The following is a 16,786-nucleotide window of genomic DNA, read 5'->3' on the forward strand; positions in this document are numbered from 1 at the left end:
CACTTTCCACCATTTTTCTATAGCCCCAGCTTTCAAAGCGGGTGGAAAGAACAACAATTACGAATGACTGTAGTGAATTTTGTCTGTCTCTGTTATAGTGCGGTGCATATTTCCGGACCAAAACCGAGTAAAAACGCAATCGTTTGTACATTTCGTAACCATCTCAGTAACCACTCCATTTTATGGGTGCAACGATTATTAGCGGCTAAATTTATTGTGAAAACAATGTACTATACATTGTTAAAATTGGAAGCGTGTAAACCTATTAGGCCAACATTTTTACAAACTCAAAAGTGCACAATTTCTACTATAAACGATTTATTCCTTTTACGTACAGTATTATGAAGACCCGTATATACTATAGAGTGTTTAATATTATAGCCGTTATTAAATAATAATTATACCGTCTTTGACACGGATATGTCTGTCTATTTAAGTAGTGATACCACAAGTTTACGAACGATGTTACGTTGACGCAATCTCGATATGATGTCATGATAATGATAAATCACCTTTATGTTTGTGAAATACAAATGTTAACTGTTTTGTGTGCTTCTTATCTCCATAGTCCTGTTTGATCGTAAATTTGATGGTAGTTTTTCCACTCTCAATAGTGTAGTCGCAATATTACTTGCACAAAAGTGAAATTCAAAAACAGGAGAAAAGGAAAAACCTCTTGAATGAATGTTAGTTTGCACAAAATATATCAGCGGGCATGATTATGTTTACCAGGATAGAGACTAAATTAGACTGACTGTTTTAAGTTTATCTTAATTGTTTTTCGGGCTAATCAGTAGATAATAAATCAGTATTTTTATGAATGTTAGTTTGCACAAAATATATCAGCAGGCATGATTATGATACAGTATTTTAAACCACAATTTACCACAAATGTAAACTAAGTAAAAAGTCCAAAAACTTTGCCTTGCACTTGTTTCATGAGAGAGTATTGACAAATGGCAGCACTGTTCAAAATTCCAAGATTTAGTTGTTATGATAACAACGAATTTTATTCAACTTCAAAATCACACGTTTCCATGGGTGCAAGTCATTCTCTGCAACACGCCCTCTATAACATACTAATCTGACATTAGTGTAATAATGTAACAAGGACCTAGCCTAGACATATTCTTTAATTGTACATGGGCAAACTTTTAAGTTTGAATATCACCGAGCAGGACGCTGTAGCTATTACTATTACAGGCATATAGTCGTGAGTAGTAGCAATCCTCTGAAGTTTTTTCATTATTTCTTTTAAACTGTTTTTCCTGTTGTAAAATATCATGACAATATCGGTTTTCGCATATCTCTAAAAGTTCGTCAAAATCGGAAACCCTTCGCTCGGATGATTACGTTCCTTTTTCACAAACTCGATCGCAAAATTCTAGCGCATGCGTGTAAACTACATAATTTTTGGAACGACGGCTCAGGCTTGACGCGGCGTGTTTACCAAAATGCCAAATGCGGCGGCCCCCCTTTCCTCCAGCCAAGGGTCTTACTCATTTTGCAATCGTCTCCCTCCCACTTTCAACCACGGATCGATGCCAGGGGCGGATCCAGAAATGTCCAAAAGGGGGGCCGGAAGCGGGGGCCGAAAGTTGGGCCGATTGAGACAACACTGTCGTAGGGGGTCCGGGGCATGCCCCCGCGAAATTTTTGTGTTCTAGACGCCCGAACATAACATTTGAGGCATTCTGGGCCTGTAACATTTGAGGCATTCTGGGCTATCATTTTTTTCTTTTTCTCTCTTTTTTTTCTTTTTTTTTCTTTTTTTTACCTCCCAAAAGGGGGGGCCGGGGCCGGGCCGGCCCCCCCCCCTAAATCCGCCCTGGATGCCAAACAATACGATTTAGTTTCTTTGTAGTGTGTGTGCATGGTGGGGTCTAAATAACTCGGACTGAGCATGGAGTTAATTATTTTTTCTCACTTTCGTGGGGTCGTCCCAGTCCTATTTCATCAAAATACGATTATCCGTACTCTTGTCTCAGTTTGCTTACATCTCATGGTTAAAAATTGCTTATCTTCTCGGGCGTTCAGACCAGGGGTGTATCTGGAATCTTGAAATGAGGAGATAATTGGAAGGGGCGCTGGCCGCGAAGGTGAAGTAGGTGCTTGATGATTGGGTGAGAGGGATCTAGCTCGCAAAATAAGGTGATTTTAGGTAGATATTAAGTACCTTGAGTGTGATTTTTTTTGTTTCGAACATTTTTCAAAGGGGGTGGGGGCACATTCCTCCATATATAGGCCTATGCCAATTATGATATATTATGAGACCTAGATGCTCGAAATTCACTTCCTTTAATTCTTACATTTTGTTTAGATACAGAGAGTTGATTATTTTTTTACGGTTTTTTTTTATGACGGTTAGTTTCATAAACACGGTGCACCACCTCATCGGTCGGTTAAAAATGATGAGTATCTAGACCTTTACGAAATTACAAAGGCACCGCCTTCTAAAAAACACCTTACAGCACGATATACTTATGGCAACTGCAGCGGCGTAGCTAGGTGCGAAAGGACCTCAGTGCAAGATTAATTTCCGAGTCATTTGATGTGATAGGGGAATTTCCTAAAGTTCAGAAAATTCATTTAGTCTGAATTGTTTCTTTTACACCTTTCTCCTAAAGGCCTAGGTTAGTAATAAATACTAATGATAATCGGATTCGTACCGCAACTATAGTTAAGAGGTGCATGTTCGGTATCAGCAGCTGTTCTAAACTAATCCGGAAAATTGATGGCACATAAAATGTATTGCAGTGGCGGATCAAAGAATTCGAAATAGAGGGGCCATGGAGCAGGGGTGGCGCCAGAGGGGGCTATATCCCCCCTCCGTCGGGGAAGACGATAAATTTTGTCGGGGAACAAACAAATAAAAAAAAAATATTTACATGTAATATTCCTTTAGCCACTATATCGTTTGTGTTAACTTTTCATCACAACAACAACCACAATAATAACAATAATAATAATATTAATAATAATAATTCAATCAGACTAATTATAAATAATTTGCGTTCTGTTATGACAAATGCTCATTTAGATAGCCTCATGATGGTTGGAATACATCGTGATAGGTGAAGCAACCTCGACCATGACAACGTGGTTGACAGATTTCATGCAAAATTTTCAAAATATAGAATTTCACTTTCAAGAATGACCGGGATTTGAAAATAAATTAGATGGTTACATTGCATACTCTTTGTTTCTTGCTTTATTCAAAATGTTTTGGTTTTGGAAGCTGATGTCAACATTAGAAAGCATAGCCTACACGAAGTCATATTATAATAACTCGATGCCTATCAAATAAGTAATAAAAATTCGCCATAATTCATCAAATATCCCCCCCCAAACCGGGGGCCCTAGCCGGCCCCCAGCCAAGTGAGACTCGATTCGATCCAATAGCCTCCCCCCCCCCGTCGGGGCCTTTAGCCCCTCCGTCGGGCAGGTCCTAGCGCCACCCCTGCCAGGGAGGGAGTTTCACAGGTGAATGATGAAGACCACCTCAGCCCCACCATGCTTGGGTCTGAGTTAAGAAAATTTATGATTATAGCACTTCTACATAGACGGAAATGGCACTCTCAGACTTATAATATAATTAATATAATTTCCCTTTTCCCCATTTTTTTAATAATTTTGAAAAATAGGGGTCGGGGCGGCTGGGGCCCCCTTAAATACACCACTTAATTGAAGTCAACACAGTAATCAATAATTACTTATCTAAAAACCGAATAGAATTGAGGGGCCCGTTGGCCGTTTGAATATATTTAAGTTTGAAATTATTTAAATTATCATTTTTAGGTCTATTTATGAATGGGCCCCTAATACTGTAGCTCTGGGCCCCAGTGCTTTGAAGTGACTGCACTGCCCGTAGCTACGCCATTGGGCAACTGAGAGACAGGCTTTGATGTCCCAAGATGAGTGTCCTCCTCCTTGATTTTCCCTGTTCTTAAATGAGGCATATGTTTTGGCAAAAGGTTAACTTGTAGGAAAAATTGAAATTTAATTATTGGTAACTTCAGATACGGTACTTGAGTAGGAGTAACATTAATTTCATTCTCATGCATTGCAATGTTTTCAAAACATGATTCCATAAGCTTGGCCTCCAGGTTGGGGTTTCAATCCCTCGCTGAGCAAGACACTTTATATGCATTGTTTCTCTCCACCCAGGAGTATAAATGGGTAGGTACCTGGTGGGGTTGCTTAGCAGTGGCGTATCTAGAAGTCTTGAATTGGGTTGGCTGATGGGGGTGGGTGGCGCGAAGGTGAAGTGGGGCACGATGATCAGTTGAGGGGCGCTAATTCGCAAAATATGGTGATTTTAGGTGATTTTTAACTACTTGACCGTTATTTTTTTTGGGGGGGGGGGCAAGGGGCGCGAGCGCGAGTAATCTATCAGCAGCAAGATACCCCCCCCCCCCCGGTCTGGTAGAAAAACTACACTTCTGAGAAATTTTGGCCACCTTTGTTTATAACCTCAAGGAAGAGGCGCATTATAGATGCCCATACCAGTGCCAGTACCACTATAAGTCGTTTTACTTGTACTGATTTGTATTTCATAAGTTTTAGTTAGTTATTGCAGTATTACATATTTTATATTAGATATATTTGAGGCATGCCATCCTAAAGCCAGCATACTCTTGTTTGAGAAATTAGCATAAGAAGGTGCCCGAAAGTCATTATAATACTGTATATATAATGATATATATAGCGACTATGAGTAATATCATTATATATACAGTATTATATATATAATGATATTACTATGAGTAATATCATTATATATATAATACTGTATATATAATGATATTACTCATAGTCTCTATATATAAACAATTGTTGAAACATCGTATTATTTATTTCGAAAGGAGTAGAAGCTACATCCCCTTAAAATCATAGCTCAAACTCCTTATATCTCAGCAAACCTCTTGAAAGACACATTTATAATCGTTTATTTGATAATATTCTGGGACTGGGTGGATTCAGTAATGCTCCATATGGGTTTAGGCAGGGCCGTCTGCTGTTTCTGCGCTAATAAATGTTGTACATGACTGCCATAAGCATTTAGGATCATCTCGTGAAGTTGCGTGTATATTTTTTGATCTGCGTAAAGCTTTCGATTCCGTCCTTCTTTAGTATATGTTGCAATAACTTTTATCGTCTTGAAATTAATTCATTACTTTTAAAATTATTAGGTCCTTACTTTGAAAATAGATTTCAACATGTAGTATTGGATTAATGTCATTCTGAATGAACACCTATTGTATCTGGAGTGCCACAAAGCTCGATCTCAGACCCGCTACTGTTTCTCGGTTATATTGATAGTAAATTCATCTGGTTTCAGAGGTGTTTTCTTTCGTTTAACCAGTTGTAATAAATGTTACATACCTGCAACGTTTCAGATGCGCTTCGGCTATTATTTCTATAGCTATAGCATTGACTCTAATGCTGGTCAACACGCTATGTACGCGGTGTGATACGTCCTCAATCGGTAGGCGAGTTTCCTTGGTCTTGGATTATTATGTTACCGGCTGATAAATGCCGGGCTACGGTGGTATCAACTCCAAAGATTACATAACTAAAGTTGAAGGAATTTTGGCTGACACAAATGTCTATAAACCACTTAAGAATAACCGTACATCAGTACTATTTTTCACCAAACATTTAAACTTCTCAGATCTAATTGCACCACATGTTTTTAATTTTGACTTAATTGGCTGAAGAAATGAAGGAGCTAACTGTAGATCCTCTACATACTCTGGTTTCTTCTTTGTCACTTTATTATTCACTACGACCCCTACAAAAAAAGCTGTTGACATTGTGAGATCACAATTTAATGAAAAAAAGTGAACATCCCAAAACAATCCAATCATTTGTTGAAACTAAACTCAATGTTGGATATATTATCAAGCTGTTAACAAGGCTCTGGATACCATATACTTCCCTTTTAATAATTAGTATTTCATCCAACAGCAGGGAATTGTAATGGGCAATCCAGTGTCTCTAGTTATCGCAAACATGTACTTGAAGTGGCTAGAAAACCAAGCAATTTCGAACGCACCTGATGAAATAAAAGCAATAAATTGGAGACGTTATGTCGATGACATCTTGGCCATAATTACGAAAGATATTGACCACTTCATCTTTCATCTTAAACCACACCGACCTGTCTGGTTCAATAAAATTCATCATGGAAGTTATGGTAAACGATCAATTTTTTTCCATTGATGCTTTGAATACAGCTAATAACGATGGCAGTTTGTCTAAATCTGTGTTTAGACAAATCCCCCCCCCCACCCCTGATCCAAATCCTGGCGCCACCCCTGATTTGGATCCGGAAACCACGCAAGTTATGAACAGGGACACTGGCTCACACGAATCGGAATTATCCAATCATTGATAAACTGTTGATTCGAAGAACACGTGTAACGGGGCACCGGTTGATTGCTTATCAAACGCGTACCGATTTTGGCCATTAGAGTCGATGCTTGAGGAAGAATAGTTGAAGTGCATTTGAAACGTTGCAGGCATGTAACATTTATTACAACTGGTTAAACAAAAGAAAATTATCCAAAAATATATTGATAGTGTTGAAAATTTACAATTCACACTTTATTTTGAAATAACCCTGTTTGCCGATGACATGCTATTATATTCTTCCATATCATCCTCTACGACTGGCAGTATTCTTGGGGTTTTTTAAAAACATTTTGAGGGCTCCTCCCTCTCAACCCAAGATCTGCGCCCTGAACGATCAGTATACTAACGTACAATATTTTCAAAACTAAAGGCTAAAAACTAAATCTCAAGGAAAGTAAATGAGACTGTAAACTTATTTTATGTTGAAAATGCCTTAATTGAACATGTATCTAGTTTCAAATATCTCGGCATCTGGCATCATATTCAAGACGAGCTTGGAACGACGCTATTCATAACCTTACAAAATAGGCAAATATATTCTTGGGTTTCATCTACAGACAGTTCTACACTGTCTGCGATTCTTATACATTATGAAATTATACATTACACTTATCCGCCCTCGTCTTGTATATGCATGCCAATTATTTGATCCTTGTTATGATATTCATATTTACAGACTTGAACGTGTTCAAAAATTTACTTTGAAAATTATATGTATACCTTGGATAGAATCATATGCCTGTCTTTGAAGTCTAATTATTATCGTTAAAATATCGTCGTTCCTACTTTTTTCGTTTCGTTATGTTGATTGAACGAATGGAAATAAGGTAAGTATAGATTTGAAAAATTAAGGAAAACGATAGAAGGAAAGTGAGGAGAACGGTAAGGATAATATTAAATTTTTTAAAAAGGAATGGGAAAGAAAGGAGAAAAAGAGTAGGGGAAAATGAGAGTGATAAGTGGTAGTATGAAAAGGAAAGAAGATATATTAGATGAAATTGTAAAGAATTTTTAATTTCAAAATAAAGATTTGCACTTGTCTATTTGGATAATTGCCATTATCTTGATATTTCTATTATTATTTTATTTTGTTTTCATTATGTAGTAAATATCACCTACACTCACTCACATACACCCACACACACCCACGCGCGTACACACAAATAATCGAAATGATCTAATCTTAGCAATACAGCAATTTTCTGGGATTCTCCTGCAGCACAGACACATGCTGACGCACTTATTAGTCTTTTGCAAGATGTAAACGTAAACGTACCGTAATTCATTATATTCCTCTTCTCGGTACCTTAGATAATCCCAGGGGCGGCAATCAACTTGTTTAAATCATACTTATTCCTTTGTTGTTCCCATTTTGGACGCACTCTGTCTTTCAAATCATCATCCGTTATTTTACTTTGGCATAGTCAGTGGTAGACTCAAAATCTATATCCACAATTTAGAAACTTAAAAACTAATCTCCTTGCTGTCTTGTTTTTTCTTTATTGATGTTTGGTACAACATACACATTTCTTTATCTAAATGAATGGAAATATAGAGCTCCTTGCTGTCTTGTTTTTTCTTTATTGATGTTTGGTACAACATACACATTTCTTTATCTAAACGAATGGAAATATAGAGCTCATGACTGCCAGTACAATACAATATTAAGTTATCTTAAATACTTTAGATTGAAATCTCGTACCCCAGTTCTCATTCTAACACTCCTAATGAGTCGATCGTCTGCACACATGGATCAATTACTCTCAATTCTGTCCTTACCCTCTTTCCTGATATTTCCCGCCAATACCCCAAGTAAATAACATCATGACTGATGAGTAAAACGTTCTACAGATATCTTGCTTTACCCCAAATGAACGCAGTTTCCTCAAACAATAGAGGATCAACATGGTCCCCCCATTTAAGCTTATTGTCGAACACCACTCCAAGATACTTCGCACCTATTACTATTATTATTAATCGATCCGCATTTCTTTCGTTTTATTTATGTTTAATTCAAGAAAATTATTTTCACAATATTTGATAAATCTGTTAATCTCAGACTGGTATAAAGATTCATTTGTTGTTATTGATAAGCCCAACCATAGCCGAGTCGTCCGTAGATTTTATCAATGGACAACTTGGAGATATAGACCTAAAATCTTGAGTATATAGAGCAAACAGACAAGGCGGCAATACCGTACCTTGTGGAGCCCCCCCCCCCCCGTGTACTGGTACACATAGTATCAGAAATAATATTACTACATACTGACAACGTTCAACCAAAAAATTTAAAACAAACGAAATTAACATGCATAGAACATTGAATTGTATTGAATGCTGAACTTAAGTCAAAATACATAATATTCACACATGGATCTTAAATAAGGAAAATCGCTCCACCAATTAATTATATATAATTGTTGGAAACTAGATTAAATATAATTAAAAAAAATGTTGGACTATATACTAAATAATGAATTATATGTATAATATTTTGTTAAATAATGAAAGTACGTTTGACGCCTCATAGTTTATATCTGGTGATATCATGTCAATCATATTCCTTCTTTCTGTAAGTGAAAGTTTCGCCTAAGAACAGAGCCTTAAGCACCTTCTCTGTACCTTTTCTAAACGATTTATATCTTATTTGGTTGTTGGTTTCCAAACAACTGATCCATATTCTAAGATTGGTCTTATTATTGACTTGTAAAGTGGTGTAACTTTATCTTCAGGAAATCTGCTGAAACATCTTTTCGTTACTGGCAGAAAATCATCGTTGTTAAACAAAAATCATATAGAATAATTTTTGAAATTAAATTACTCATGCAAATTATTAAATTGAGCATAGAAAGTATTGAAATTTAAAAATGTATACCCCGATTTTTACACTCAATATGATAAAATAACAGTATTAAATTTCAGGTTCAGGTTAGTTGTATATTGTATGTTGTAATNNACTCTCTAAGCCCTGTCTCTTATACACATCTAGATGTGTATAAGAGACAGATTTCACTCATGACATTTTCCCCGTGATATTTTCCGCCCCTCCCCCTCCTTTACATCTAATATATAATTTCAATTATAAATTTTAATTAATAATACATTTTAATTTTTTATTTTACTTAATTTTAGGAAAGTAGTTGTTCCTACAATATTCATTAGTGCAAGATAGCAAGACTAATTGGTAAGAATTTTTCCCCAGGCTCCGTGTTCTTATTTTTTCCTTATTTCAGTCTTAAATATTCTTATTTCATTCATATGTTTACACACTTTTGTAACACACAAACTTATTATTTTATAGCAGTATATTACTGTATAATAGGGTATTACCATAAATCTTATTCCTCCATGGTATTACATAGGCCTAGTCACTTTATGTCTCCGTGGTCACACGTACTGCAAATAAGGATAAGACTTGTTGGTTAAGCAATTTCAGCCTCAGTGTTGAAATGTGTAATATTAATAGCTTAATGGCTTACTGTATTATGTAATTCATATTGTTTTTATGTTTGTATAATTATAATCTGTCTTCAATAGCGTTATATCATAATTTAATGATAAGAATAATAATAATAAAGAGCAAATGTAATAACCTTGTTTATTCTGTATGGATAATAATATAATAATTAACAATAATAAGAATAATAAAAATTTTAAATTTTATTTAACGCACGATGTCCAGGGTGTGGGGGACAAAATACCGGTTGGAAAATATCCAGGGGTCAACCAGCCTGCTTCCTTACCAAATGCAGTAAATACATTCCAAGACCTAAAGCTTGGTAGCAGCCGTTGTTACACAATTAATGGTATGAATTTTGAAATATGTAAGTGTTGCAAATGACTGACAGAATTGGCGTGAGAATCTATTGATACATTCTGCGTGTAGGGAAAGGACAAAATCAAATTGATTTTCATGGATTTTTTAAAAATCGTAACGAAACAACCTTAGGCCAAGAAGACATGAAACCAAAGAGGTATAAAATATTAACTATGAATAGATACACCCTCTAACCTAGCTATATTATCCATCTGAAATTACATTCTTTTATGTATTTATTATTTTATTATTATTATTATTATTATTATTATATTTATTTTAATTATAAATTATATTTTTTTAATTTATATATTTTATCTGCTGTTCCTCATTCTCTTCCTCTTATCTGCTGTTCCTCGTTCTCCTCCTTTCCTGTTTTTATTTTGTTGTTTTCTTCTCTTCTCATATTTTTATATTTGTTCTGTATTTTTCCACACTTGGCTTATCATTTTTCATTCCTGCCTCTCTAATATTTTCCCTCTCTTGCACTTCTTGTAGTATCCTCGTTTTCGCTCTCTCCAATTAATTTATTCTGCCGCTATTGTATTTTGCTTTCTTATTTTCATCTTTTGGTTTTGTAATTTTTCCTTATGTATCATCCTGGTCTTTGTACTATTTGTTTGCAGAGGACAGACAAATCTCTACTGTAAGATATATGCATCAAAGAATCATTGGCGTTGTAAGTATCAAGTGAAATATACTGAAGTCACCTTATGAAATTATAATTTATTAGTCTGATCTTGTTTCTTCATTTATTCAATTTTTACAAATTGTTTCTCTTTATCAGCTCTCATTTTTTATTAAATTTTATTTTTGTCAGATGTAGCAGGAGAGCATGACCAATGTTGCAAGACAAGAAAAATACACTGAAATTCAGTTGGAACATCTTGAAGAGTTCGAAAGAGTAATCCCGGTGAAAGAACACAAACAATTATTGTATCTTCAACAAACAAGTTACTGGATCAAAAGAACTTGCATCATTCTCAAATATTATTGATCATATTGTACAGAAGTTATGATCGAATTACAGTAAGATGAGGAACCAGAATTTCTATAATTAATGTATCTAATATAGACCTAGGCCGTGTAAAGCAATCTAACTTTTAGTTAATTTAATTGATTATGCCTAATAGTTATACTGGTGAGTTTAACATCTTGCTGAATATTGTGACATCTTAAGCACGGTGAAAGAAAACATACAGCGATTGTATTTTTATCAGAATATCGAAGGAATTGAACAAATTATTTTGAATGACAAGTTATTGCAGCATCAAGACAGCTTGTATCATTGTAAAATATTATTATGCCCGATAGTTAGATTGTATTTTTATCGGAATATCAAGACAGCTTGTATCATTGTAAAATATTGAACTAAAAGAAACAATTTCCTATAATTAATTTTTCATATAAGTTATGTACATTTATATATTCAAAATATATTATGATTTTGGTTGTAAGGTTTTTATAATAAAAAATATAAGTAATGTGTTGATGTGTTTCTTTGCTGGTCGTGTCTGAAGACTGGATAAGCAGGTAAGACGAAATAAGCGCCCTCTAATAGAAAAAGGACTAAGTTTTAAATTTTCTCTCAATTTCTATTAAAGTGGTGCTGAAGAGTGCCCTCTAATAAAAAAACAAAATTTCCAGGGTCTCTAAATTTCTGTTTATAATGGGTTCCTGTGGTGCTGGAAAGCGCCCTCTATAGCCATTTTATTTCTACGTTTTTCAGGGCCTCTAATTGTCAATTTCTATTACAAGGATTGTAAAATGCGCCCTCTAATAACCAGTTTATCCGTGTCCCACAAATGTGGAGTTCTGACAAACTTGGATTTTAGAGGGGGCTTTTTTTACCATTGACAATTACGAGACCCTAAAGAACTTAGGGGCAGAAAGGCTATTTGGGGGCGCTTTTCTTCACTATTTTTACCAGAACTCCACAGACTAAATTGGCCAAAAAACTTAGTCATATTTTGGGCCTTTTTCTATTAGAGGGCGTTTTTTTTTTTTTATCCTGCCCAATATTGGACGCTTCAATTCAGAAGACAACTCAATACTAAATAAATACAATGAATATTTATTTTTTTGAATACAATAAACATTTATTTCCAATGTTATTCAATACTAAATGAATACAATGAATATTTATTTCCAATATTATTCGAATACATGAATGAATAAATATATTTGTTTTAATACCAGAATCGTATTCTCCGGAAAGCAACATTATTGCCATAGAGCTGAGCAGGAGGAGACCACTTTTTTTTAGACCTTCAGAATTTTCACTGAAATAAGGAATAAATTATATAAGTCTGTTGAATGTACAAACATTAATGCAATTAATACGTCCACTACAAAAAGTAAATGTTGAAAAAACATTAAAATAAAATTAACAAATTCAGTAGTAGGTTTGTTAATACTGAAAAATTGAAATCAGTTACAATATAAATGATATATAATATCACATGTATTAAGTTATTTTGATGACATTTTATAATTAACAACTGTAAAATTGAAATAGGCTACAATATAAATGTCATATAATATAACATCTGTTGTAATTTAAATCTTTTTTTTTAATCAACGAACGGGCAACATTTTAAATTATATATTAGCACAGCATTATATTCATTCTCAATTAATGTAAATTTGTATTAAATTTCACTTTATGCAACATTAGCATTAACAATTAATTATTAATCATATTAGATATGGTTGAGTATAGAGTGCAGTTAACATGTTTGCCTTCCAAACCCAGGGTCCTGGGATTAATGTCTGTCACAGTAACAGGATTTTGTTCTCATGACCAAAACAACTCCACTCTCTAAGCCCCATAATTAGACTTAACCAGTGTATAGCAGACTGACGGGATTGACTAACAACTCTCGTTATACAAATATTTATATTATTAAAATTATACAATTTACTAAATATTTTGATTTTTTTTTCATTTTTATATCATAAATAGATATATATATTTAATCTTTATTCCTATCTTATTATTTTATCAGAATATTTTTTTCTTACAAAATTATAATGATAATTTGGAATTTAATACTAATTAGAAAATTACTTTAAGCTCGGTTTCCATAAAAAAACCGCTACACGCTATCGCCGACTTCTTTGGCAACGCTGATTGGTCCGTGAATCAGGGAACGTTCCTGATTACGTCGGGGACAGCTACGCAGTTCAAGAATTGCAGTGAAAACGGTGTAGCGATTGTATGGAAACCGAGATTTATATAGTTTTGTCATATAAATGAGATAAATGAAATAATTTTATTATTTTGACCTTTCCAATTGTTTTATTATGAAATAATTTAATTAGGGAATATAACAGTATTGTGTTGTAGTATTGAAATTAAAAGTTTTATTCTTAGTGCTGAACCAGGTTAAACGTTATCCCACATGACATGAAATTCATAATAAGAATAAGATTTTTGACTCACCATTCAGCAAAATTAATGAACACAAAACGAGAAAGCAGCATTATAGCCACTGGTCCACTGGTTTGCTGAGATCTTCAAGAGTGCCTTTTGCATTGGTTAGACTTTTACAGAATTTTTACTGAAATAAAATACATATATACCGTTTATATAAAAAACAGAATCAGAAGAAATGCAACATTAATATTTAACTGTTCAACAGAGGGGCTTTATAAAAGGGCCCTTCATTTGAGAAAATATCCGGCTTATTTACGATATATTAAATATTGCTGAAAATTAAAATCTCACAGGCCTGCTTTTAAATATAGATTTTGAGAAGGCATTCAATTCGGTATCTCATTCGTATTTTCAAATAATTTTGCATTGGTCGTGGATGTAGACAGGGGGAGGGTTTATCCATATTTATTTTTGTTATGTATTGAAATTTTTGGGGTAATGAAGAAGATGCCTGGAAAATGTTGAAATACACTGCATAAATGACCCAGGTTTCAACGAAATAGGGCAACATACCGGTATCTCTGCCCACAGATATCTGAATTACCTATAATACACAACTCTAGTGCGCGTGCCTTTATTATAGTTTGAGAAGCATGAGAAAAAGCGTGCAAAGATAAGACTGGTTTTTGGCACATGAAGACAATTAAGTTTTACTTTTTATGGTGAATCACAATGATTAATTAGATCGATGATAATGAATTTTATTATATAAGAGGTCATATCCGGCAATCTAGAGGTACTTCCCCAAATTGTACTACCAGAAATGGGTGTGGACTCTCGGTTTTGAAGATAAGTCAATACATCAAAGACAATGTTTTTTAGTTTTATTTTCTATCTATAGTACCGTATATTAATTAATTAGATCTCTATTATTGCCGAAAATAACTGATCATGAGAATTGGTTGCCGCTTAATTTTGACTAGGCCTATAATAATGATGCAGTGGCGGATCCAGAAATTTGAAATAGAGGGCCCAAAGATTTCCGCAGATGGTCTATACTACAAACATGGTGGGGCTGATGTAAAAAAAAATGATTATGGCACCTTTAGATGGCCGGAAATTGCACCCTTAGACTAAAAATGTTAGTAGAATTTTCTTTTTTTCTCAATTTTTTTTGTTATTTTTTAAAATTTAGGGGGCCCGGGCCGGATAGGCCCATTTTGAATCCACCACTGTGATGTAATGGTGATGAATTTTACAATTTAAAAGCATCATTTACGGCCATCTAGAGGTACTATTTCCTCAAATGTTCGCACCTCACTCAGCCCCAAACATGGTGGGGCTGAGGTGGATGTGACATCACGGCTTTAAGGTAGGTCAAGTAAATTAAATGCATCAAAGAAAATGTTTCTTTAGTTTTATTTTCTATGGTACATCACTCATAATAATTAGATCTTTGTGGTTGCCGAAAATCTACAATATAAAATGTGTTTTCCGCCCACCTAAATGTACTATTTTCTCAAATGTTCTCACCTCAGCCCCAACCATGGTGGGGCTGAGGTGGTTGTGAACTCAATGCTTTGAAGTAGGCAAAGGTAATGTATTTTAAGTTTTATTTTCTATGGTACATCACATACATTAATTCGGTCTCTGTGGCTGCCGAAAATTGCTGTTAAAAGAACATGAGAATTTGTTGGCGCTTCATGTTGAGTATATAATGATGTGATGATGATGAGTGTAACCGTACTATATACAAGTGTCATTTCCGGCCATCTACAGGTACTATTTTCACGAAATTTTCAACACCTTTTAAACGCACCCCCCTGCCGCCAAATCCTGCATCCGTACCAGTACGATGATATGTAAAATCTTCTACATCGTCAAAATTGCACTTAAATTTATCGACCAGAGTGTTCGTAATGTGTTTGCAGCCATTGACCTCAACATTTAAAAGATGAACAATTTTTTTGATCTGGTTAATAGTCTAGAACCGGACTAAGATTTGTATGCACTTCATTTAGGAGAGAATGTCTCAACTGTTATAGACTAATATAAACCCTATGAATAACATGGGATGTGTGCCAAAATCTCTATCCGGGACGAACAGCCCGAAAATGACCACGCCCTTTATTAAATGACCACGCCCCCTTTTTATAGGGTAGGGGTATTTTGAAATTAAGCTAGACGGTATAAGAAAATAGCAAATGAAGGGGGTTTTGTACTAATTGAGCGCACATGACAAGGGGATTAAATTCCTAAAATTTCGTGTCTCAGTCACATTTTCCGTTCATATGCAAATTAGCTTGAATACGCAAATTAGGAATGAAAAATAAGGTTCACATGTGCTGAGAACCGCTGGTCGTAGCGAGTTCCTTTCTTTTTTAAATTGTTCAGACCATGCATATTTCTATTTGCTTAAATGTGACATTTGCTTAAAAAATGACCGGAAATGCCATATTTGACCTTTGACCCTATTTGCACATTTTCCATATTCCCACGACTACTGACTGTATAAAGTTGGTTTTGGTCTCAAACTATGCATATTCAAGTTCCGATTCACTGTAATTCACTCAGAAATTGCCCAAACTACGTTCCTGGCCTTTGACCCTGCAGGCCAATTTGCAGCTGCAATACCATAACAACAGTTGGAGAGTGTTGATTTTGGTATAAATTGTCTAAAAGGTAAAATTTTATATAAATCTTAACAGATTATCAGAAAATGATGAGCAATATTTTATCTTTAATTACACTATCAACAAATGCTATCTTTAGGATTAGTAATGAAAAATATATTTTAAAAAAACTTATTACATTCTCTAATAGGCAGCAGAATGTGAGTAGCTTATTAATTATATAGAAATTGTATTTTCAAGCATCCTATTTTAATCTTAAGGATATTTCCCGCACGATTAAAATCGTAATGGTAGTGGGTTTGGTCTACGGGAGTTCGTATTTCGTACAGGTCATTCCATTCATAGAAAAAGCCTTTATATTGGAGAAAGTATAACTTCCTAATGTTGAAGCAGGAGACAGAAAAGATTTTAATAACAATAGGGGAATTCAAAGTAACTTCCAATCTTAACAGCTTTATTTACTTATGGCCGATAAAAGTAGACAGATTAAAAGTGGCGGCGAAAGCATCGGGGGAGGGGGTAAATGAAGGGCAAGGTATG

At 34.7% G+C, this 16,786-nt stretch overlaps 1 long non-coding RNA gene across 2 annotated transcripts in view; it reads left to right on the top strand.

Annotated features, from left to right (window-relative positions):
• LOC117102944 overlaps positions 1 to 11,724 on the top strand; it is a 12,429-nt gene extending 705 nt beyond the window's left edge. For both annotated transcript variants that reach the window (XR_004444502.1, XR_004444503.1), the window contains exons 3-5: positions 9,550 to 9,601; positions 10,861 to 10,913; positions 11,055 to 11,724. This is a non-coding gene — a long non-coding RNA (uncharacterized LOC117102944). The remainder of the gene's footprint in view (positions 1 to 9,549; positions 9,602 to 10,860; positions 10,914 to 11,054) is intronic.
• Positions 11,725 to 16,786: the final 5,062 nt, after the last annotated feature.

This window comes from Anneissia japonica, unplaced genomic scaffold (genome assembly GCF_011630105.1).
Source record: "Anneissia japonica isolate Jap-2015-1 unplaced genomic scaffold, ASM1163010v1 scaffold1053_len387728_cov195, whole genome shotgun sequence".
In the NCBI taxonomy this organism is placed as follows: Eukaryota; Metazoa; Echinodermata; class Crinoidea; order Comatulida; family Comatulidae; genus Anneissia; species Anneissia japonica.